Source organism: Lissotriton vulgaris, chromosome 8, assembly GCF_964263255.1.
Source record: "Lissotriton vulgaris chromosome 8, aLisVul1.2, whole genome shotgun sequence".
Taxonomy (NCBI): domain Eukaryota; kingdom Metazoa; phylum Chordata; class Amphibia; order Caudata; family Salamandridae; genus Lissotriton; species Lissotriton vulgaris.
In genome coordinates this window covers 1,257,646,474-1,257,671,825 of record NC_141696.1, presented here as the reverse complement: position 1 = coordinate 1,257,671,825, position 25,352 = coordinate 1,257,646,474, and positions in this window count along the sequence as shown.

Below are 25,352 nucleotides of genomic sequence, written 5' to 3'. Positions count from 1 at the left end.
GAATCCTGAAGCAGAGAGCCATTGTATGAATTCCCTTTGTGAGGTGCTCCATGAGTGGACCATACTTTTTACATATTTAATGTACCTTTTCATTAGCAGCAGAGTCGATGATCTCCTCTACCAGGTGACTACCAAAAATTGATGGCTGTCGGGGGCCGTGCAGAAGTCCATGCTGACTTTGTGCCATAGAAGTATGCATTACCACAAAGGACGTCCTCATGGATCCTTCCAGTCACTCAATGACATCTTCATTTACAGCTAATGAGAGATCCAGTCCACATTTTTCCACAAAGAACTTTTGCCACATGCATCATTGAGAATTGCATTCGCAAACGGTGCGAATCGCAATTTTCAGCCGTTTACGAATGCTATTCTCAAATTTGGGATGCATCATGCTTTTCACAGTTTTAGGAATCGCAATCATGTTGCGATTTCTAAAATTGCGATTGCATTTAAGAAATCGCAATTTGAGATTTCTTAAATGCAATGCATGAACATTTTTAATTTGCGTATTCGCAAATAGGAAGGGGTAAATTAGCATGAAGTTGACCTTCATGCTAATTTGCGAAAACTTTCAAAAATGCACAAAAATGCATTTTTGAAAGTTACACACACATGTCCTTTGGACATGTGTGTGTGAAACTTGCACTTAAAGTTACATTTCAGGGGTGCAGCCTCTGCACCCTTGAAAATGCATTCACAAATTGCGATTCGCAAAATGCTAATCGCAATTTGTGAATGCCTTCCCTTTCATTCCTATGGGCCTCTTGGCCCATAGGAATCAATGGAAAGGGATTCCTTAATTGAGATTCGCAAATTGTGAATCGCAATTAAGGAATTTTTAGAAATCGCAATTGAAAATGCGATTTTTTGATGCATAGCAATTTGCGATTTCTTAATTGCGATTCCTTAATATTCGCACTTAAGAAATCGCAAATGGTAACTTTGATGCATGTGGCTGTTTGTGATTATTGTCTCTGGGCAATGGGTGACCATGGTTTCAAGCATTTCAGCAAGCAAGATAGATCGGGTCCGCATAGGGTTTCAGAGCTCTGCAAACATAGTCTGGGCATAAGCTGGAGAAGTTGATTATGGACCGATAACTTCACAGAGGCCCCAGTGACATTTAGGACTACCAACTCCAGTGCATTTATTGTCACACAATAAATTGGCTCTATACTCTGTGACCGTCTGGTGCAATCTACAAATGAGATAAATACCTCATCGTCTTCCTTGTATTCTCTTTCTCATATGCCGTCTGGTTTGGGGGCTTCCTTGTCCACTCTTCCAGCTTCTCTCCCACTGCCCTGACTATTTATCTAGGACAAGAGTGCTTCAGCAACCTCAGGAGCTGAGCAGTATATGTAGAGGTGTTTTAAACAGTTTTGAAACATACTAATTAATGTGCAAATCTAATGTCATTTATAATACAAATTTAATGTAAAAACTGCACTAGGCAACTATATTTGCTCGTCCCAGGCCTCAAATGGCTGAAGCAACATTGCTTAAAAAGCTGAAATGACTAGAAATGCTTAAATATACATAACATGTTTATTTCTTGACCTTTCTATGAATATTCTTTTGAATGAATAATAGTTGCATAAATGTTTTCATTTAACTTTGCAAAATATTTCTACTTACACAAAGACCACTGTTAACTCATTATTAGAACTTTTCATTAAATGAGGTAAGGAAGTTCACACATAAAGAAGAAACTGTATTTAAACGTGAACTTGAACTTTTTAACTTACTTGTTTTTCCAATAAATGGTGTTGTGCAAAATGTTTTCTTTTTGTTTGTACAGATGTTTTAACTTCTACATAGAGAAAGGATAAGGAGGGGCACAGCTGGTTTGTGAAGGATCCGTTGGATCAAAGGTAATAGGATTCGTGTGCTCTCGAGGGTCGTGGTTCCGTCAAACCACGGAGGTTCAATGAAAAGTGGTGTATGTACCGTGATGCAGATACATCCCCTATAGGAGGCACAACGTTGGAGTTCAAGACAATGATTCAAAAGTTCATTTAAATGGTTTTATTTCTTCAAGTAGAGATCAATCCATCGATATTGTCAATCATATCAGGAATTTTAATCTTATGCAAGCAAAGTAGCGGTGATGCGGGGGGAACGCCTCCGATGCATTTCGGGCCGGTGGCCCTTTTTCAAGGAGCGCTAGAGAGAAGACAAACTATAGTGAGGAGGAGGAAGTGAAAACAGAAAAACGGGTCAAGGCGATTACAGTGTCTATCAATGGTGAGGGCCGATGTAACAACAAGGGTAGTGATGGGAGTGAAGGGTAGTCGGGTAGCGTCAGCGCGTGACGAGGGTAATGGACGGTGAAGGAGTGGGGTCGCAGGGGAGGTGAGCACGGGCGGTGCTGTCTAAAACTTACTTCTTAGCGCATGTAGTGAGGCTCACTACTTCCGGAAAGCTGAGACGCCTGAATGCGGTGAACTACGGGAGCTAAATAAATGAAAGTGAGCAAGATAGAAAGTGAAAAAGGACTGAACTAAGAAGTCATGCGTGAGTGGGGCGGGTATTGTGGCGGCCATATTGGAAAGGTGTACAATGTGAAGAAAGTAAAGAAAGAAACAATGAGCAATGCATGTCAGGTACAATAATAACAACAACAATGTTGAAAATTAGAGGAAACAGCTGAATTCGATACGATCATTGAGACCATGAGGTTTGTTGGTCTGAAGACGATAAATCCATTCAAGTTCTCGTTGAAGGAGGAATTTGTTCATGTTGATGCCCTCTTTTTTGGTGGCAGTTTCAAGGATGATGAACTGAAGTTGAGCGATGGTGTGTCTTGCTTCAATGAAATGTGTGGCGATGTTGGACTTGTCGTATTTCAACCGTATGTTAGATTTATGTTCATTCAAACGAACTTTTATCTTGCGTTCGGTCTTGCCGACATATAGTTTACCACAGGGACATTTTAGTGCGTAGATGAGGTTCGAAGTGTCACAAGTAGCATTGACTGCAAGTTTGATTGGATGACCTTTCATCGGATGTCTGATAGTATTGCCTTTGATGATGTTATGGCAGTGACTGCAATTGAGACATGGTTGAGTACCCTTGTATGTAATGGGGTGAGTGGAAGTGGTAGATAGAATCTCTTGAATGTTTTTGCTTCTAGAGTAAGCAAACAATGGTGGTTGATTGAAAATTTTGAAACAAGAACAATGCATGAACGTTTCCTCCAGCGAGGATATCCAGAAACTATCCTTAAAGAGGCAGAATCCAGAGTATCCAAAATTTCAAGACACGAAAGTCTCACCAAAAGACCCAAAAAAGATGCTCAACGCATTGTTCTTGTTTCAAAATTTTCCACTTCCAGCACCATGTATAAGAGGATTATCCTTAAACACTGGCCCATTCTCCAGATGGACCCAGACTTTCGGGACATTTTCAATCAACCACCATTGTTTGCTTACTCTAGAAGCAAAAACATTCAAGAGATTCTATCTACCACTTCCACTCACCCCATTACATACAAGGGTACTCAACCATGTCTCAATTGCAGTCACTGCCATAACATCATCAAAGGCAATACTATCAGACATCCGATGAAAGGTCATCCAATCAAACTTGCAGTCAATGCTACTTGTGACACTTCGAACCTCATCTACGCACTAAAATGTCCCTGTGGTAAACTATATGTCGGCAAGACCGAACGCAAGATAAAAGTTCGTTTGAATGAACATAAATCTAACATACGGTTGAAATACGACAAGTCCAACATCGCCACACATTTCATTGAAGCAAGACACACCATCGCTCAACTTCAGTTCATCATCCTTGAAACTGCCACCAAAAAAGAGGGCATCAACATGAACAAATTCCTCCTTCAACGAGAACTTGAATGGATTTATCGTCTTCAGACCACCAAACCTCATGGTCTCAATGATCGTATCGAATTCAGCTGTTTCCTCTAATTTTCAACATTGTTGTTGTTATTATTGTACCTGACATGCATTGCTCATTGTTTCTTTCTTTACTTTCTTCACATTGTACACCTTTCCAATATGGCCGCCACAATACCCGCCCCACTCACGCATGACTTCTTAGTTCAGTCCTTTTTCACTTTCTATCTTGCTCACTTTCATTTATTTAGCTCCCGTAGTTCACCGCATTCAGGCGTCTCAGCTTTCCGGAAGTAGTGAGCCTCACTACATGCGCTAAGAAGTAAGTTTTAGACAGCACCGCCCGTGCTCACCTCCCCTGCGACCCCACTCCTTCACCGTCCATTACCCTCGTCACGCGCTGACGCTACCCGACTACCCTTCACTCCCATCACTACCCTTGTTGTTACATCGGCCCTCACCATTGATAGACACTGTAATCGCCTTGACCCGTTTTTCTGTTTTCACTTCCTCCTCCTCACTATAGTTTGTCTTCTCTCTAGCGCTCCTTGAAAAAGGGCCACCGGCCCGAAATGCATCGGAGGCGTTCCCCCCGCATCACCGCTACTTTGCTTGCATAAGATTAAAATTCCTGATGTGATTGACAATATCGATGGATTGATCTCTACTTGAAGAAATAAAACCATTTAAATGAACTTTTGAATCATTGTCTTGAACTCCAACGTTGTGCCTCCTATAGGGGATGTATCTGCATCACGGTGCATACACCACTTTTCATTTAACTTCTACATAGACCATTGTCAGCAACTGAATACACATGATATTTTGAAGTGTACAAATGTAGTTTATACGTGGGAAAGTTGTCCTGAATGGGAGAATGACCCATATGAAATTAGAAGTGATACACCTTGGTTGCAAACGTAACAATGCTGTCTGTGGACCATTATTTTCCTGTGAAACGGAAAGGAGAGATCCTGTTCCAATGAGAGCATCGAAAGCTGTTTGGCTGACTAGAGACAGAAGAAACAACATGTTGCAAAAGCTTCCGAATGTGTTGGCTATAATAGCACATGTTCCTAGAGTAGGTTGACCTACTTTTTGCGATCTCCATTTCCTTACCCCATTCCACACTGCTCTGAGACTCTACTGAGTTTCTCAAATTTCTCTTTATGGGAAGTTCTGCTTTAATTGATTTCTGATGTATTGAATTGATTTATATACTGAAGATGTATGCTTGCATTCTCACTCTCTCTCGAGTTAGAATCCTTTATGCGTTCTGACTGACACCATTTTCTCCCCATTCCTAGAATAGGGACTCCTTCCTTTATGGAATTTGTTTAATGCATATATTACAAATAAGGCTTCCGTTTTTTTGTTTTTACTGCTTTTTACAGATAAATACAGACAGAAAACAATGTGTTTCCTGTCTGTATTTATTTTTAAAAGCGGAAAAATACTGAAAACTGTGCTTCTTGGGAGACACTCTCTAGATGGTCTTTCATGAATTCCAGACAACAGCTGGTCAGATAGACAGCATGGAGAGTTAGAAAACAAGCATAATGAAGAATGAGATTTCCTTAAATAAATGCATATGTTAACACATATTTGTAGTATAGCACTGTTATGTACCTGTGAGTGTAGTTTTTTGAAATATGTGGCTGCTTAATTTGCTAAAACATGACAGGCATCCATGTATGAGTGCACACCCAAGAGTTAAATAGATGTGGAAATATCACATTTTCAGCACCAGTTAGTCTCAAAACACAAAATAAATGTGAATATATGCCAGTAAGATGGCCCAAAAATTAATTTGGATAAATACAGACGAAAATGTAAAAAAAAAATACCATAAAACCGGGAGCCCTAATTACAATTGATAAATTGCTAGCTGATTGATTATTGATTTCTAATATGATTCTAATGATTAAGATTTATGGTCTAATAAAGATGATTTACTAAAAGATTTCAATAGTAAAACTCTTGAACTCATACCAACATCTCATTATTGACTGAAAAAAGATTATGAATTGTGATTAGAATGTATGTGATGTACAGCTCGTAATCTTCTCTAAAACAACGGCAAAGATCCATTTGCCTCAACAACAGTAAGAGCGAGAATTAGCCCAAATTATGTAAACCAAGATTTAAAATTGAGAACCTGATTCTTGCTCCAGCAGTATACCCACACAAAATGCTGGCCAAGCATTATCTGGATGTGCCTCATATCCAGAGCTGCCTTATTATCTTTTAGGTTCAATATTCAGATGAAGGTTAGCGAGGGATAGCCTGATCACTTTGTCAATCTCTTGTCACCACCTCTTTTGTGATGTATATTGTTTCCTGCTATACAGTCATTTGGGATGACCTTCAACTCCTACTGCACAACCCTATCATGGGAAGGTTCTTGGAAGTGTCTTAATATTAATGTTGCGCCCAGGCTCAAATGAGGTTTGCGGCGTACGGCCTGCTTCAGTATTGCTGACTTGCATCCTGTATTGGCTTATTAACTATGTCTTTAGTTTGGTCATTGACTTTGGAGGTAATGGTAAACTTCCTGCATCACACTTAAAAAGGTCTACAGAGTCACACTTCATTTTGCTGAAAATGTCTAATTATTGTAATTGTATTTATATAGTGCTTACTACCCTTGACGAAGCGTCAAAGTGTTTTTCGGCGAGTAGTACGCTATTCTGGAACCCAAAAAGGATTAGTGGTGAATTAGTATTGAGAAATATGAATTAATTTGAGTGGTGGATGGAGGGATAGAACAGGGAAGAGTCTAGAAAGTGTTTATTGGGAGATCGTAGTAGTAGGAGGATGTGAGGGATGAGTAAAGGAGAGATAGACGGAGGAGGGAAGAATCTCTAGAAATGGATTAGGGAAGTCCTAGTAGTAACATGAGGTATCAGATGAGTCTAGGTAGGGATACATGAAGGATGAATTTAGAAAGAGTTGTTTGTGAGAGCTTAGTAGTAAAATGAGGTCTGGGGTGATGCAAGGAGGGACAGAGGAGAGAAGAGTCTAGAAAGGGGTAATTTGGAGATTATATTAGTAGAATGGGTTATTTTGGAGATCACATTAGTAGATTGAGCTTTTGGATGAGACATAGAGCGGAGGTAGAGGATATACTGAGAGACGTATAGAGTGAACCATAGGGTAGTGCATTGGAGAGATGCAGTATGAGTAAAGTAATAAATATATAGATAAATAAGTACGTGGAAGGTATACATGTATAAGAAAGGTAATATATCAAGACTTAAGTTGTATTTAATAAACTCAGATTTTCAAGTGTTGCTGTACTTTAAGATCATTTATTTGTGTCTGTTTTTTCTGTTTAAAAAATCAATAATGCAGCAATTGTAGCTAAATAGTTGTGATAGAATTTACATATTGTGATAGATAAACGGAGAACCATAAGTATCTAATCAAATAACTTATATGAAAACTATGCAGTGACCTACCTACTTGTTAAGGATACAAAAATACAACCATAAGTAATATGTACATTTGTTAAGTAGACCTAAAAAGTACCTATATATTTATAAACATAATTATTATACATATTTATACAAAGAAATACACATATCTAGATACATACATATAGTCAAATTAAATGCTTATATACGCAGGAATACGCTGTACATTTGTGTTTGAGTATGTGGATTATGTGGGGAAGAGCCAGTTCTTGAGTAGTCTCCTGAAGACAAAATAATTATCTGTGGATCTTATGTTTCGGGGTAATACCACCTATTGATTTTTTTTGTATGGTGAGATTGGAGGTGAGGTGTCAATCTGGATCGGAGGTTCCTTTGTTCAATGTATTTGGTGATTTTATTCCTGGTGAAAAGCGTCCCTGTTCCATGTATTGCTTTGTGAGAGATACAAAGCAGCTTGAAGGTGGATCTCCTGGAAAGTGGCAATCAATATATGGACATCAAGATAGGGGAGATCTGAGCTTGTGGCTTTACATGTTGGAGTAGTCTGGCAGCAGAGTTCTGAATCCATTGTAGTCTTTTCATAGTTGATAAAGATGATCCATGGTAGAGGCCATTGGCATAATCAAGTTCAGACAGTACAATAGAAATGGTAGCCTGGACCTTGTGTGGAATTCTCCGGTGGAGGAAGATTTATCGCAGAGTTTTCATAGTAATGAAGCTTGATCGTGCTAATCTGTGCACTTGGGTATTTATTGATAGCTTTGAGTCCATGGTAATTTCAAGGTATCCTACTTCATTAAATACTTTAGTCGGTGGCCCCAGATTGTTAGGCAGCAAGTGGCTCATACATTTTCCAGTCGTCACATGTGAGTATTTCTGTTTTTGAAGCATTCAATTTGAGATTGCTACAAGTCATCCACTGATTAACAGGTCTGAGGCAACAGAAAATTTGAGAGTTTCCAATTTCTTTGGGCTTTCCAGTTTAAGGAGTATTTGTGTGTCATCTGCATAGTTATAGCATTGAGGTAAAATTCATTGACCATTGCCAGTAATGACTTCATGTAGATGTTGAAATGCATGGGTGAGGTGATAGAGCCTTGAAAGACCCCCGCTTTTGTGAAGTACGGTTTGGATGAGAAATGGGGAGAATGGATGACATTTGTTCTGTTTTGAAGGTAGGCTGTGATCCAGTGGAGAGCAGTCTCTTTAATGCCGTCTTCCTTGAGTCTTTGTAATAGAATGTCATGGTCAACTGTGTCAAAGGCAGATGAGAGGTCCAACAGAAGTTGTGCAGCAACCCTGTTCTGGTCTAAGGTGTTCTTGAGATCTTCCCAGGTGGCGATGAGGGCAGAATATGTGCCTCTTCCTGGATGGAATCCTGTTTGGAAGTCAGAGATATTGGAGTTATCTTCAATGAATTGTGACATCTGGACGAATGCTGCTCTTTCCATCAGTTTGCCCAGGGAAAGTCCATTTGTAATTGGTCTGTAGATGTCGGGGTCAAGCTGGCCCAGGTTTGTTTTCTTTAATAATGACTGTATTATTGCCTTTTTAGGTCTTCTGGAAAAATTCCTGTAGTTAAGGAATTATTGATGATTCTTCTTACTGGTGTGGCAGCAGAGGAAGAAGAATGTTCTTGAAGGTTTGTGGCTGACAAGGGTTTATGGTGGCCCAGGGTTGCTTTGACTAGATTCATACATTTGCTTTGTAATATTTGTCTGAAAGAATGCAGATGCTGGGTTAGCCTACTCTTGGAGGGTTTTTTGGAAATGGGTTGGTGCTGGTGGTTTTCCATTCTTTTAAATAGGAATCCAATGTGTCTGCTTTGGTTGTGTAATGATTTGCCAGTTGGTCTGTGAATTTTTGCGTAATGGGATGAGTTTCTTCTATGCATTTAGATTCATGAAATTAAGTGAGAATTTTATAAAATTCTTTATTTGCACATATAGCATTTTTAATACTGTCTGAATAGTCAATTTATTTTAGCTTTTTTGATTGCGAACTTGTATAATCAGTTAAATTTCTGTAGGTGCAGATTGTCTTGATGGTTGTTTGTTTTGACCCAGGTGCATTGCAGCACTCTTATTTGCTGTTTTATCTTTTAGTTCTGTATTTTTCCAAGGTGCCTGTTTTCTTTTGTCCTGTTTTGTTTTTCTGAGTGGTATTAGGATGTTAAAGCTTCCTGATAGTTTTTAACTGAATGTATTGTTTCTAGGATTATGTTAGATATTAGTTGTGTTCAAAAGTCAGTGTGTTCCACGTCGATAGGTGCATGCATTTAAGGTGGTTTTAGGTGTGTTGCTTTGTGGTGTTTTATGTTGGAAAGCTAGCAAATGGTGGTCTAACCATGTGACTGGAGTAATCGTTTCAAAGGTAACTAGTTCCGGTTTGCAAAAATTACATCTGTGATGTGCGCAGCGATGTGTGTGGTTTTGTGGATGATCTGATATAGGTCCAGTGTATCTAGGCCAGTGATGATGCTTTTTGGATGGTGCATATTGGGTTTGTAAAACCAAATGTTTAGATCACCAAGAATGCATAGGTTGGAGTGTAGTGTTATCAGGTTTGAAACTGCGTTTAGAAATGTGTCTGGAAATGTTGCATTTCTTGGTGAAGGTCTTTAAAGGAGAAGGAAGTTACAGGAGGAAGATGGTGTAGGGTTGCATCTGGTGAAGAGGGCCTCACAACGTTGTCAGCTTTAGTGAGATTTATTGTTTGCTTGAATTTAACAGCTAGTCTACCTCCTCTTTTGCCTATACAATTTTGTGTGATAGTTTGATAACTTAGAGGCATGGCTTTATGCAACTCTGGAGCCATGCTTATTTATTTATATATTTATTTATTTATGGTATTTGTAGAGCACACTGTGACCAGACTGGTATCCTGGTGCTGAGGCAACTATTGTCCGGGTAGGGGAGGCAGGGAATGGTGACATCAGTAGTAGGAACTATCAGCCTGATTCATCAAGCTGAATTGCGCTCGCAAAGGGCCAGATTCTGAGAATCTGGCCCTTTGCGAGTGCGATTTTTGCATTTGGGATTCATCATCCCAAATGCAAAAATCGGTAATAGCGATTTTGCTATTTTGCGAGGAATTACATTTAAGGAATGTCTATTTGAGATTCCTTAAATGCAATTCATCATCCATTTTTTAAATAGCGATTTCGCAATTTCGGGCCGCTATTTACCGCGAGGTCAAACCTCGTGGTAAATAGCGAAAACTTAGAAAAATGCTTTTAAAAGCATTTTTCTAAGTTGCATGTTGCAGACACACATGTCCTTTGGACATGTGTGTGCGCAATACCTGTTTAAATTTGCATTTAAGGGGTGCTACAGGGTGTCCTTTGGACACCCCTGGGACCCTTTAAATCTCTATCTTATTTGCGATTAGCAAATTCCTAATCGCAAATAAGGAATATGTAGGAATCGCATTTTTTTTCCGATTCCTACATGAATCCTGTTTTGCGAGCCTGTAATAGCGATTCCTTATGAATCGCTATTATAGACTCGCAAAACGGGTCGTTGATGAATCAGGCTGTTATTGTTTTGGAAACAACCAGGTCTTCAGAGCTTTTCAAAATTTCAACAGGTCTGTGTTTGATCTCAAGTTAGATGGCAGCTTATTTCATAACTGAGCCGCTTTAACTGAAAAGGCCCATCTGTCTTGTCGTGCCCTTCGGAAACTATGTCCCTGACTGAGATTACTATGTTCCTGAATGAGACTGAGCTTTTACAGTGCTGAACATCCAGTCATCTCCCAACCATGATTCACTTTTGGAGAGTAAGTCAGACTGTGTGTCAGTTCTGTGTCAGTGAGTAGGTCGTAGATGTGATTCTTGTTTTTAGAGAGTATTCAAGCATTTATTAGTAGGCAGTTTAGAGAATGTGTTTTGGTGATAGGTGTGACTTTGTTTTGTGGAGGAGTGAGTAGTATTTTTTGAATGTGTAGCAGCTGTGTCATTAGTGCTGGTATTAGCTGTATGTGGATAGCTATAGTGTTGTTTTTCTATATCGTATTCCTCGTTCAGCAGGTTTAGAAGGCATTTTGATGGGTCCGTGTGTGTAGGTGGGGGAGATGGTGGTTGAGAGTGAGTTGGTGAGCTGTGTTGTTTTTGTAGAGTAGCCTTGTTGTGTAATAGGCATGGAGATGCAAAGTTGTGGCGAGTGGCAGGTTGTTTATTTTGTTAGCTTCTGTTAAGAGTGCAAGGTGTATTTGTTAGGGGTGGTGGTGCACCATGTGGGTCATGTTGTAAAGCTCTGAATTGTGCAATGGATGAGAGACTATTGAATGAGAGTGTTTGTGTTGGTGTATTGGTGTTAGTTGTGGGGGAAGAGAGAAAGTGTGGCATTGAAGATGATTTAGGATGTGTATTTATTTCGTAGTCAGGAGCGTGGGAGTGGGTGTATGGTTTTTGTTTGTGTTGGAATGTATTTTCGAATTAGTGTGTGTGTGAGATTTTGTTGTGCTGGTGTGTGTTATGTTTTGTTTTTGTGAAGTAGTGAGAGGAGATGATGATGTAGTAGTTTTCTGAAAAGGATTTGTATGCAAAGTATTGTTGGTGAGTGGAAGTTGAATGGTAAAGGGGATGGTGATGTGCTTTGGAAAAGAGAGTATGTGGTGTGTGAGAGGGAATGGACAAGAGTTATGCATGCTTGTGTTAGATTTGATAGCTGGAAGAGGCAATATGTGTGGTGGAGTAGAGTGTAAGGATCGTTTCGTTGTGTGTTTTTGGTAAAAAGAGGAGAAGGGTGTAGATTGATGAAATGATGGAGGACTGAGAATTGGTTTGGTGGTGACAGAAAGGGGTCTGTTAGGAGTAAGTAGAGCTGGTGCTTTGTATTAACATGGAGTATGTGTCTGGATGGATTAAAGTTATTTACAGTATTACTTTGTTTTGTGTTGGTGGTGTGTGGATTAGTTAGTGGTATATGACAGAGTGGTGTTTTGTGTGAGTGTTATGATGCAATTGTGTGGTAGGTAAGTTAGAAGGGTGTATAGGTGTGGTTTGTTTGGCTTTGTATTGGTTGTTGAGACAATGAAAAGTGGTTAGTGTTTGTTTGTTTGTAGTAAATGAGTTGAGTGCATCTCCTGTGAGTGTTTTAATATGTTTGTGGATGTGGATGGGTGGTTTGTGAATGAACAAATGGACAGCATTTCTGGTCCAGGCCCGACCTGCCTGAACGGGGCCAAACTGGCAACTTCCCTTGTCTTCTCCGTCACTAGCTTCTGCGCTCGGGCTGAGATGTCCTGAGCCCCAAGGTTAAATAACCCTATGTCAGGTGACCTTTGGCAAATGGGAACCCTAGCCCTAACCCTAACCAATCAGAACATGAGCCCTAAGCTCTAGGACCAATAGGAGACCAAGCCTTTACAATCAATCACAGCTCTTGTCCTGGCAGCCAGTCAGAGATGAAACCCTAAGTCCAATACAAACTCTAGGCCCAGGAGCCAATCAGAACCCTAAGCTCTAAGTCCAATAGAAACGTTAGATGTAGGAACCAACCAGAGCACAGATGTAACAACCAGTAGGAAACATATATAAGGGGCATGTGGCTTTAAGCCCAGGCTGCTGGGCAGGTGGCTGGGAGCTGCTTCTTAAGTCAGAATCTCATTGGATACAGAACAGCTCAATCCACATTCTGGAGTTCCTGAAGCCTAAGCCACTAATAATACTGCTTTCCAAACACTTCAACAACTCACTCTTCTAGACAAACAAACGAGTGCTACATACACAATCCAAACACAGTTTAAACCCTCAGAGCAGATTTAAGCAGCCTCAAACCACACTCTGCTTAACCTCTGAGGTGTATTTTGCCCTTTTGCCTGGCAAAGGCATAAGGGAGCCGGAGATGGACTGCCTTCAAACAGGCAGTAGCACAGTATAGGGGGAAAACTAGGTGAGAAATGTAGGCAGTCAGAGGCAGGTATGTTTTAAAGTACAAACCCCACAAACGAAGAGGTAAACTTAAGCAGTCACGGGTAGATGAAAAAGCACTTTTAAAGTTTCAAGAAAAAACAGCACAAAGTCTGTCTTCTTATCACCTTCTGGTCTTTTGCTCACTGGGATGTAGGGGCTTAGAGAAGACTGTGAGATTCTGTATTAAAATGAGTATCCATTGAAGCTACTGCCATTTTTTGGTCATCATCTTATTTTTTTATCTGATGGGTTTTGGACAGCTCATAAATCTCCTTCCCAATATATACGAGTAACAATGAGCATATTATTCCCCATCTGTCTTGAGTGAGGCCATTAGAAATTGTTTTCGCTGACCCATCAAAACCATCCAAACCATCGAACGTAGGGTATAGATGATGACGTCTTAAGATATGTATAAAGCAGGATAGGAAGGTTTTTTTGTAGTTGTTTTATTTATCATTTTGTAATCAGAAACAAAGTACAGCAGTCACAGGTGCAAACAATCAACATCCCACATATTACATCAGGTGTGAAATTGCCACAATACATATATCAGTGCATAGGCAAATTGCAAAGGGGGGCATAGCCAGGAGGTCAGTACAATACCTTCTTAACAATTCAACCAGACAATATGTGCTTATTTATCCACTGAGTGGGTTAACATATATGCGGTGTAGGGGCCCCATATATCTTGTGATCTAGATGTCCTCGTTAATTCCTCAGCGTAACAGGTGAGTTGATACCTGCAGTAAGCAAGATCATGTAGTCATTGCTTCAACAGAGGCGCAGGCCTGCCATCCCAACATAAAGCCACTCTGCGCTTGGCCAACTGCAGAGCCAACACCACCAGTTTACAAACCCCAGCTGGAACTTTAGAAACAATACTCAATAAGCGGTACGTTACATCACAACTTTTACAACGGAATTCTGTTACAACGCAACTTTTACAACGCAGGAACCATTACAATGCATGCCTTTACAACGCATGTCATTACATAGCAGATGCTATTACAACGCATGCCATTACAACGTAAGTATAGGTAAGTATATAATTTTTTTAAATGTTATTTAATATTATTTATTTAATTTAATTAATATTAATTATAAATGAATATATTTATTTATGTTTTTTTATATTATAAATTAAATATATTAATTTAAGTAATTTTAAAAATAAGTATGAGTATAGGAGTATATGTTTTGGGGTACTGAGGTATATGTTTTGGGGTGTTTGGGTATTTTTAGGGATAAGGGCTGTGTTTGTGTTTTGGGGTACAGGGGTATTTTTAGGTTTCAGGGTTGGGGTTGGGTTTTGGGGTACAGGGTTATTTTTAGGTTTTAGGGCTGGGTTTGGGTTTTGGGGTACAGGGGTATTTTTTGGTTTTAGGGCTGGGTTTGGGTTTTGGGGTACAGGGGTATTTTTAGGTTTTAGGGCTGGGTTTGGGTTTTGGGGTACAGGGGTATTTTTAGGTTTTAGGGCTGGGTTTGGGTTTTGGGGTACAGGGGTATTTTTAGGTTTTAGGGCTGGGTTTGTGTTTTGGGGTACAGGGGTATTTTTAGGTTTTAGGGCTGGGTTTGGGTTTTGGGGTACAAGGGTATTTTTAGGTTTCAGGGCTGGGTTTGGGTTTTGGGCTACAGGGGTATTTTTAGGTTTTAGGGCTGGGTTTGGGTTTTGGGGTACAGGGGTATTTTTAGGTTTTAGGGCTGGGTTTGGGTTTTGGGGTACAGTGGTATTTTTAGGTTTTAGGGCTGGGTTTGGGTTTTGGGGTACAGGGGTATTTTTAGGTTTTAGGGCTGGGTTTGGTTTTTGGGGTACAGGGGTATTTTTAGGTTTCAGGGCTGGGTTTGGGTTTTAGGGTACAGGGGTATTTTTAGGGTTTAGTTTTTTTTTAAAAACGACTTTAAATAAATTAAATTATTTAAATTAATTAAATATAATTAAATTAATTACATTATATTATTTACAATTTATACATTAATTAAATTACATTAATTAAATTAAATTAAATTAAATTAATTACAAATATAAAATTAATTAAATTAAATTAATTAAATTAATTAAATTAATTAAATTACATTAATTCCTCTTTTTTTTTTTTTTTTAATTAATTAAATTAAATTAATTACAATTTTCAAATTAATTAAATTAAATTTATAGAATTAAATTTATAGAATTAAATTTATTAAATTAAATTAATTACAATTTTAACATTAATTTAATTATATTAGTTAAATTAAATTAATTTAATTTACTTAATTACATTTTTTTTAAAAAGATATACTTACCTATACTTACGTTGTAATGGCATGCGTTGTAATAGCATCTGCTATGTAATGACATGCGTTGTAAAGGCATGCATTGGATTGGTTCCTGCGTTGTAAAAATTGCGATGTTACGGTCTGCGTTGTAAAATAACGCGTTGTAACGTCATAGATCCCTCAATAAGCATATCTTTACATCTCTCGTGATTTGCACATCTGTCATTTCCGTCAATGCTGTAGGCATATCAGCCAGAAGGCATATACTTTGGGACAAGCCCAGGCCAAATGGATAAACTCGGCGTTGTTGACGCCACACCTCCTATAACAATGGGAGTCCAGCAGGCCATATTTATGTAATTGGGCAGGGGTATAGTACGTTTGGTAAATGTACTTATAATGAATACGTTTAAAATTGCTATTTACCGCGAAGCTCCCAGTCATGCAACAGCTCTCCTCCCACTTCTCGTCTGCAAGTGGTTGCGTCAGACATACATCCCATTCAGCCCTAGAGTTGCTTGACGCAGCACCTTCATCCAGTTGTCAGGCATATTATAGTCGCAAAACTAATTTAACCTTATCCTGTGCGGTATATAGCAGCTGCAAAGCTCCCAATGTCGGAGGTTCCTCCGGAAAGGCCGAGTACAAACTGTGCATGGCCGAGCGGAGTCTAGTGTATATGAATGTGCACATCGCCCCGTTCTACCCCTCCTTCACAAACTCCTGCACTGAGATAAACGTCCCATCTACATAAGCATCACCCATTGTGTGTACCCCAGCGGCCTGCAAAACCTTAAGTACCCCGGTTTCCCCTGTCACAGATATTGCAGCATGGTGCAGTAAAGGCATGGCCGAGCATACAGTGGGAGACGTTGCGCCCTCCTCCCAAGTTCCTCCCAGGCTCGAGCTGTACATCAGACTGTGTCTAACTCTCCTCGTTCGTATACCGTATATGGATTGAAAATCATCGCCTTCAAGGGCAAAGGGTGAACCGCTCCAGCCTCCACTGCCACATGTGGCGTGAACGGTGGCGCATTCTGCCACTAATAAGCAAACTGCATCTGAGCGCACAAATAGTATAAGTGCATATCGGGCACCCAAAATCTGCCCATCGCATAGGGTTTCGTCAGAGTCTCCCAACCTATTCGGGATTTCTTGCCCCCCCCCCCCCCCATGTAAGTGTGATTAACAAGGAGCGTATCATATTAAAAAAATGCTGAGTCAGCTTGACAAATGCAAAAAACAACAGTTGATGGACAGAATGCAGAACAATGTCATACATTCTCCCCAGTACAGAGATCTGGGCCTAAATCCATCCTTTTTTTGCACTCCACACCATCCCAGTTCAGACATGGCCATATGCAAATCAGCCTTGACCCTGTGCCTCATGGGAACAGTCCAGCCCGAACTGCCAAGCCATGTCTTTCCTGGACCGGAATCAAGCATCCTACGACCGGTTTCTGGCTATCAGCCATCTTCAGCCAGGATAGCTTGACTCCAGTGGTGTGGAGAGCATGAGACTCACGTCTGAGCATACCCATCCCACTCGGGGTGACAAATGCAAAAAACAACAGTTGATGGACAGAATGCAGAACCGTGTCATACATTCACCCCAGTACAGAGATCTGGGCCTAAATCCATCGTTTTTTTGCACTCCACACCACCCCAGTTCAGACATGGCCATATGCAAATCAGCCTTGACCCTGTGCCTCATGGGAACAGTCCAGCCTGAACTGCCAAGCCATGTCTTTCCTGGACCGAAATCAAGCATCCTAGGACCTGTTTCTGGCTATCAGCCGTCTTCAGCCAGGATAGCTTGACTCCAGTGGTGTGGAGAGCATGGGACTCACATCTGAGCATACCCATCCCACTCGGGGTAACAAATGTAAAAAACAACAGTTGATGGACAGTATGCAGAACAATGTCATACATTCACCCCAGCACAGAGATCTGGGCCTAAATCCATCTTTTTTTGCGCTCCACACCACCCCAGTTCAGACACGGCCATATGCAAATCAGCCTTGACCCTGTGCCTCATGGGAACAGTCCAGCCTGAACTGCCAAGCCATGTCTTTCCTGGACCGGAATCAAGCATCCTAGGACCGGTTTCTGGCTATCAGCCGTCTTCAGCCAGGATAGCTTGACTCCAGTGGTGTGGAGAGCATGGGACTCACGTCTGAGCATACCCATCCCACTCGGTGTGACAAATGCAAAAAACAACAGTTGATGGAAAGAATGCAGAACAATGTCATACATTCACCCCGGTACAGAGATCTGGGCCTAAATCCAGCTTGACAGGCACGTTGACAAACAAATATAAGAATTTCGGAAGCACCACCATTTTGATTAGCGTAACCCTGTCCGCAAAGGTCAGTGGTAACCGAATCCACCGAGCCACCAGGTCCTCAAGCTTTAAGATTGCCACCCCGTAATTGGCCCTGATAACCTCCTGCGGATCCCCATGTATCAATATACCAAGATACTTTATAGGATCGGTAGCCCACTCCAAAGGGTAATTTAGCTCAAATGGCCCATGCTCTGCATAAGTTGAAGTATGATAGATTTGCTCCAATTATTAGCTAACCCGGAATACCATTCGAAACGGATGTATTCCCGAATAACCTGCTCTAGATACTGTACTGGTTCCCTCTCGTACAGGACCATGTCATCAGCGTACATGGACACTGCTAATGGCCTTTGATAGAACCTCAAGGCTGAGCTAGCATGCCTCTGCCTCAGCACACACGCCAGGGGCTTTAGCATGATTGCAAAAATCAAGGGTGAGAGCGGACAGCCTTGTTGTTTACCCCGCTTAATCGGAAACAGATCTGAGACATGTCCATTCACACGCACCCTGACCACCGGATCAGTGTACAACAATTTGATCCAATTTGTGAAAAAGAACAGCACCCCCATACGATGGAGTACAGTAAACATATAAGTCCATGCAATCGAATTGAACGCCTTAGCTGCGTCTAACAAAACTGCGACGGCTGGCAATTCTGGTTTTAAAAGATGATGGACTGCAAACAGCGCCCTCAGATTGTGCGCCGAGGAGCAAGTAGGGATAAATCCCGATTCATATGGGAGTACCATCACATTTAACAGTAGGCGTAATCGTGTCGGTATGACTTTCGCCAGAATCTTAACATCGGTGTTCATAAGTGATAATGGCCTATACGATTTACACCGATCCGGCAGCTTGCCCGGCTTCTATAGTGCGACGATCAAGGCTTCCCTAAGGGAGTCAAGCAGACGCTGCTGCTCAAACGCCTCCGCATACATGGCTGTTAAATGAGGCAGTAACATATCAGCGTATTCTTTATAAAATTCAGGAGGAAGCCCGTCTGAACCCGCTACTTTCCCGTTAGGTAGTGCAGCAATGGCATTCTTGATCTCCTCAGCAGTGAGTGAGTGCATCAAAAAATTCTGTTGTCCCTTAGACAACCACACTAGGGCCACATTATCCAAATACTGTGCTATTTCTTCCTCACTAGCTGTGGGCCTACTCCCATACATCTCCTTATAATGCGTGACAAATTGCTCCAGAATTCCAGCAGTGTCAGAAATAGTTTCGCCCCCCTCCATAATGCTCTGCACATTACAATGCTTAGCCCACGGTTCCGCAATTCTCTCAACTAAAGCCCGTCCCGGCCGGCCACCCTCACCATAGTATCGGGCCCTGCATCTACGCACCAGATGCCGTACTTCCTGATCTGCCAGCTCATTGTACTCCGTCACCTGTGTTATTATAGCAGCTAGTGTAGCCGCATCAGGTGCTTCCTCATATTGCCGTTACAGCCGTACCAATTCACTGTCTTTTTTTCCCATGGAGCCGCGCAGATATTTAAGCACTCCTGCCTGCAGGCCAATACAGGCCTCCTCGAATAGTTACTTTAAACGCCTCCCAGATGGTACCCATACTTTGCACCGATCCGAGATTGTCCGTAAAATAATTTTCAATAGCCTCTCCTAGACCTTCCTTAAAAACGGGGTCCAATAAAGCCGATGGTTGTAGCTTCCATCTAAACGGGGCTGGTGCATAGGTAGGCAGTTGCATCTCAAGCAGTACCGGCGCATGATCTGACAACGTTCGGGGAAGATGTGACACCCTAAACACCCAATCGTTGACATTGTGCATCGCCAGCCAATAGTCCAACCGAGACCATGTGTTATGTGTGTATGAGTAGCATGTTCCCTCCCGCAACCCAGGATGTTGCAGCCTCCAAACATCATCAAGCCCCAAGTCTGACAAACCATCATGTACAGCCTTTCTAACATTAGTGCTTATGTTTGAATGCCTGTCCATGTCATGATCCAACACCACGTTAAAATCCCCTCCACAGATTATAGCAGACATTGGCAGCCTATAAACTTTATTCCCAACAGTTTATAAAACTCCGGATCATCTATGTTGGGAGCCATAGACATTCACCACCGTGATCAAGGTACCACAGAGCCTTTCGTGCACTATAATATACCGTCAGTCCGTATCAATCTCTTCATGCGTGCTCTCAAATGGGATACCTTTTTTAATTGCTACCATTACTTGCATAGGACAAGTATGAAGAGGCGAGGCGAACGCCAGCCCATTTTATGGCTATGCATGATGCAGTACGTTCAATAAGATGTGTCTCTTATAGGAGCGCAACATGGACATTTTGAGGGTCCAAGTACGCCAGCACCTGTCTAGTTTTTTTGAGGTTATTTAACCCCCTGACGTTCCATGTGATCCACTAAAGTTTACCAGCCCCCTCCATCATGTACCAGATAGAGGCAACACCCAATGCAGCTGACCAGCATTGTTCCTGTCAAATGTATGCAACCTTGTAATGCCAACATAGTTCACATTGCTGTACAAAAAAAACAACACCACAACATTCCCCCCTCTCCCACCCCCTCCCCACAACCTTACCAATGCCCTCCCTGATCTCCCCCCCCACCCAAACATACTAGAATACCTCATGAAAGGTCGGATACTGAATAGCACAAGACATTTGTTGCTGCCAGACAGTCCAATTGTACCCCTCAACAGATCCCAAGAACAGTCCCCACCTCCTCAAACACCCCCATCCCCCTCCCACTTAAGCACCCCAACCATGCTAAAACGATCCCAACACAAATCCAAACATCCCCCCCACCCTAGCATAACCAGACATATTTGGGGCATACCCATATGTGGGGGAGGGGCGGAGCCAAGACACTCCCACATAGTAGGAGTTGACCGAGCACTATTATTTACAACAACGCATCGCAAAACCATTGTCCCAGTTATAGCAATAATATGGTGGCTGTCTTACCTTAAGAATAAGCAATAGCACTAAGTGGAGTGCCAGATATGTATAACACAGATCCAGAAGGAGAACAGAGCCCTGTGCTTTAAAGTGAGCAGAATTCGAAACCTCAAAAATAACATCAAGTCGAACAAAATGACTAAGAGGCTACATAGCTGATTTGGCTACCAGTTTTCAGGTGAACGGTTAATGTCTTCAGACCGGGCATCATAATGCTAATATTGAGAGAGCATACTAACAGTGTGACCCTACAGGTAGCATGTTAGAAGTATGGAGTAGAAAAATAAGAGGCTAACAATGCCAACAATGATACAACAGTACTGAGTCCCCCCTACTCAACATATTCAGACCCTGCCATAGAGTCCCGCTTCCTGCGCTTCAATGCTTTAGCACGGTCCATTGCGGCCTTAGGAGAGCTGAAAACCTTGCCGTCACCCATCGCGCCCACTCGAAGTCGTGCTGGGTATAACATGGCATATGGGACCCCCTCTGCCCTCAGGAACTGGTTCACGGCACAAAATTCCCTTCTCACAGCTTGTACAGCAACCGTAAAGTCAGGAAAAAAGGTCAAAGCATTTCCCTGATGAGTGATACTGCCTTTCTCCCTAGCCAGGCGCAAGATAGTATTCCGGTCCCTATAATTAAAAATGTTGGCAATAATTGGAACCGGCCGTACGGCCAAGGAGCGATGGGTTCCATGATGAATACACAGGACAAGTGTTCTAATTCAAAAATATCCGCAATCAGGCGCTCGATAAAGGTCTCCATTCGGCTCACATTGGTCGACTCCGGCAGCCCGGTAATGCGTATATTAATGCGCCGGGACCGCGCTTCTAAATCCTCATTTTTGGCTTGGATTACTGAGAGGATCGTCTCCATGCCTGTGGTTCTGTCTGATACAGTCGTCAATCCATCTTCGATCGCAGAGACCCTTTGTTCCACCTCCCCCATATGTGCATTTTGCTTCTCTAATTGAGAGTTGCGAAAAACACAGTTGATGGACAGAATGCATTAGGACTCCTGAGGCGGAAGCCGGGAGTTTAGGGACATGATTTAAAATATATTACTGCTGATTACTAGCGAATCGACTTTTTAAACCCCTGTATTCTGCATTACAGTTTTTAATTGCCATTGCGACTTAGCACACTTTGACACGCTATTCTGGCACGTTTTATCGCCGCATTTTCTACCTGAGGGGGCTTCATTGAAGGAACCACCGGGGCATCAGGGAGCCGATTTGGGGCCTCTGAACACCTCCGCCCTCGATCCCTCTCGGCACAATCAGCAGGCGCCATCTTACCTGAGGACGAGGACAGCGCTCTAGTGTTCGGCCAATTCGGGGGCCATACACCATAAAATGAATCCCTCTTCCCGTCCCCGCAGCAGGCGGGCGCAGCGGGCGCGCCGATGGCACGCCAGAGGCAAGCCCGTCTGGGCCCGTCCGGGCCATCCCCCCTGGCCCGATGATTATCAATAATCATAGTATCCCCTTGTCCTATTCCTCTTCTCAGCTGCGGGAACTCAATATACCCATCACCAATTTGCGATGCCGACGCCTGCTCCCCCCCAGCTGCCTTACGTCAGCTCCTCCCCCTTGTCCAGGCTGTACTTATACTCTCCCATGTCCTATGCCTTTTGCTTACAACATCTGCCCCACACCTAAGCGCTATTTTCGCTCGGCGCTTATTAACGCCCGTTCCCTTCCGAAACACTGCTTGGAAATTAGGGAATTCATTGTAGGTCAGGAGTTCGACTTCTTGTTTATAACTGAATCTTGGGGAGATGCGGCCTCCGGTCCGGATTTCTGTTCGGCCACACCGGAGGGTTTCTCCGTGATAAGACAGGACAGAACTACGGGGAGAGGAGGTGGCTTAGCCATCATTTATAAAGAGGCTTTTCAATCCAAGATCGAACCCATTTCTCGATTGGACTACGAAGCCTGTACCTTCTCCTTTATACTTAATTATAACCAAGTTTTTAGAGGAATTCTTCTATACCGCCCCCCTGGCCCGCATATCCGTTTCCTTTCAGGTCTTGATGAAATCACTGAACTCTCCCTGGGTCATTCCGACTATACCATCCTGGGGGACTTCAATTTTCATTTGGAAGCTGGAGGGGACAGAGACACCACTCAACTCACTACCGACCTACTCGCGGTAGGATTACAGCAGCTAGTGGCAGCCCCCACTCACCAAGCGGGCCATACGCTGGATGGCTTGTTTACCAATAACCCCAACATCTCTCTGTCTACAGTTCTTCCCCTAGCCTGGTCTGACCATTTTGCAGTTATTTTTACCATCTTGGCTCATAATCCCAACCCTCCCCAATCTATATCTCGTACTCGCATTAGCACCAGAGCCTGGAAAAACCTGGACTATCCTCTTCTGTCCAGTATCTTGGCAGAATCCACTTATGAAGCATCTCCAGACCCCAGTCTATTGTACAGCAGATATCAGGAATGGATTCTGGATGCCATTAACCAGGTAGCCCCGGCTAAATCCATTATTTCGAACAGGGCTACGCCATCTGCCCAATGGTTCACAGAGGATCTTCGGCAACATCGGCAGTATTGCAGGAATTTGGAAAGGCGCTGGCGCAAGCATTACAGGCCCTCGGATAAGCAAATTTACAAAGATGCGCTAGCGTTATATAAAAAATCTATCATTAAGCATAAAAGTGCTTTCTTTCTTGCCCAGATTGAGTCTTCCCAAAATTCGTCCAGGAAACTATTTCAAGTAGTTGGCTCGCTCTCTAACCCTCCGGCAGGGCCTCCTATTGAACCATCTCAAGACCTGTGCAATGCCGTAGCTACTTTCTTCCTTACCAAGGTTATGAATATCCACTTATCTTTTCCCTCTCCCATATGCTCAGAATGTCCTGACCCTCTTCCTCTGCCCCCCTCACCCTCCCCTATTTTCTCCAACTTTCACATGGTCACGACTGACCAGATCGGCAAGCTGATCACCTCGATTAAATCTGGGTCTCCTTTAGATCGCTGCTCCCCTTCTATACTGAGTGCCCTAACCGAGGTCATTACTTCTCCGCTCACGGACTTATGTAACTCCATCTTTCAGACAGGCATTTACCCCGAAATTTGGAAAAAGGCGGTTATCAAGCCCCTGTTAAAGAAACCGTCTCTGGATCCCGCTGACTCAGCTAATTATAGACCTATTGCCTGCCTTCCTTTCCCTGCCAAAATATTTGAAGCAATCATGAATAAACAGCTTTCAGGGTTCATCGATTATCATCAACTTTTAGACGATACCCAGTTCGGGTTTAGGAAGGGCCACGGGACAGAAACCGCTTTGATAAAGGCCTCGGACGAGATCAGGGCAATAATGAACCAAGGGGGGGCAGCGGTCCTTGTACTCCTAGATCTGTCCGCTGCCTTTGACACGGTCGATCATTCCATCTTGATCGACCGTGTCACATCCCTGGGGGTGACCCATCTTGCCAGGGACCTTATTGCTTTGTTTCTGGCCAACCGTACGCAGGCGGTGAAACTGGGCACTTTCTATTCGCCCACCTTTACCCTTCCGTGTGGGGTGCCCCAGGGCTCCTCGCTAAGCCCCACATTATTTAATATTTGTGTGGCTGACCTAGCAAGGGTCATCAAGGCACACGGACTCCGCCTAACCACCTATGCGGATGACACCCAATTGGTGTTGGCGGTTCATAAGGATGGACCAGCCGTGGCTGCAAGATTCCAGGAGGGGATGCGGGCCATTAGCTCATGGATGTCGGGAAACAGCTTGAAATTAAATTCGGACAAGACCGAGGTGATGACCTTTGGCAACCTTTCACCGCAATGGTCTTCCATCTGGTGGCCCAGTGAAATGGGTCCATCCCCCATTCCGGTTGCCAAGGTCAGAAACCTCGGTGTCGTGTTTGATGAAAGGCTGTCGTTTAAGCACCATGTAAATGCAGTGGTCTCATCCTCATTCTATACTCTGAGGAAGATCAAGAAACTGTTGCCATATCTGCCTCCTGATGCTGGGAAAACATTAATTACCACCCTCGTTTTCTCCAAAATGGATTATGGCAACGCCCTCTTCCTCAGTACACAAGAACAGATCTTAACCAAATTACAATCGGTGCAAAATGCTGCAGCCAGAAGCCTGCTCAACATCCCTAGTCGTCACCACACCTCTTCGGCCATACCTCATTTGCACTGGCTAAGAGTTTAGAGTTGGATAAAATTCAAGGCACTCTGTATCGCCTACAAGGCAATCCATGATCTAGGACCTAGGTTCCTTAAGGATGCTTTTCAGATCTACACTCCCCAAAGATATCTCGGCTCAGCTGGCACCTATTGCCTCTCGGTCCCTCGCACCAGAACCACTAGCTGGGGAGACAGACGCTTTCTGGTACCCACCCCCAGGCTGTGGAACTCTCTTCCTCTCTTCATCAAAACCAGTCCCACTCTTATGGTCTTTCGTAAACTCCTGAAGACCTGGTTATTCAATCAGTGATTTATCAGGCAGTTTTCCGTCCCAGGTAGTCCGATATGCGTCGAGACACCCTCGGGTATTTGTGCGCAATAAAAATTCCATAAACATAAACATAAACAGAACAATGT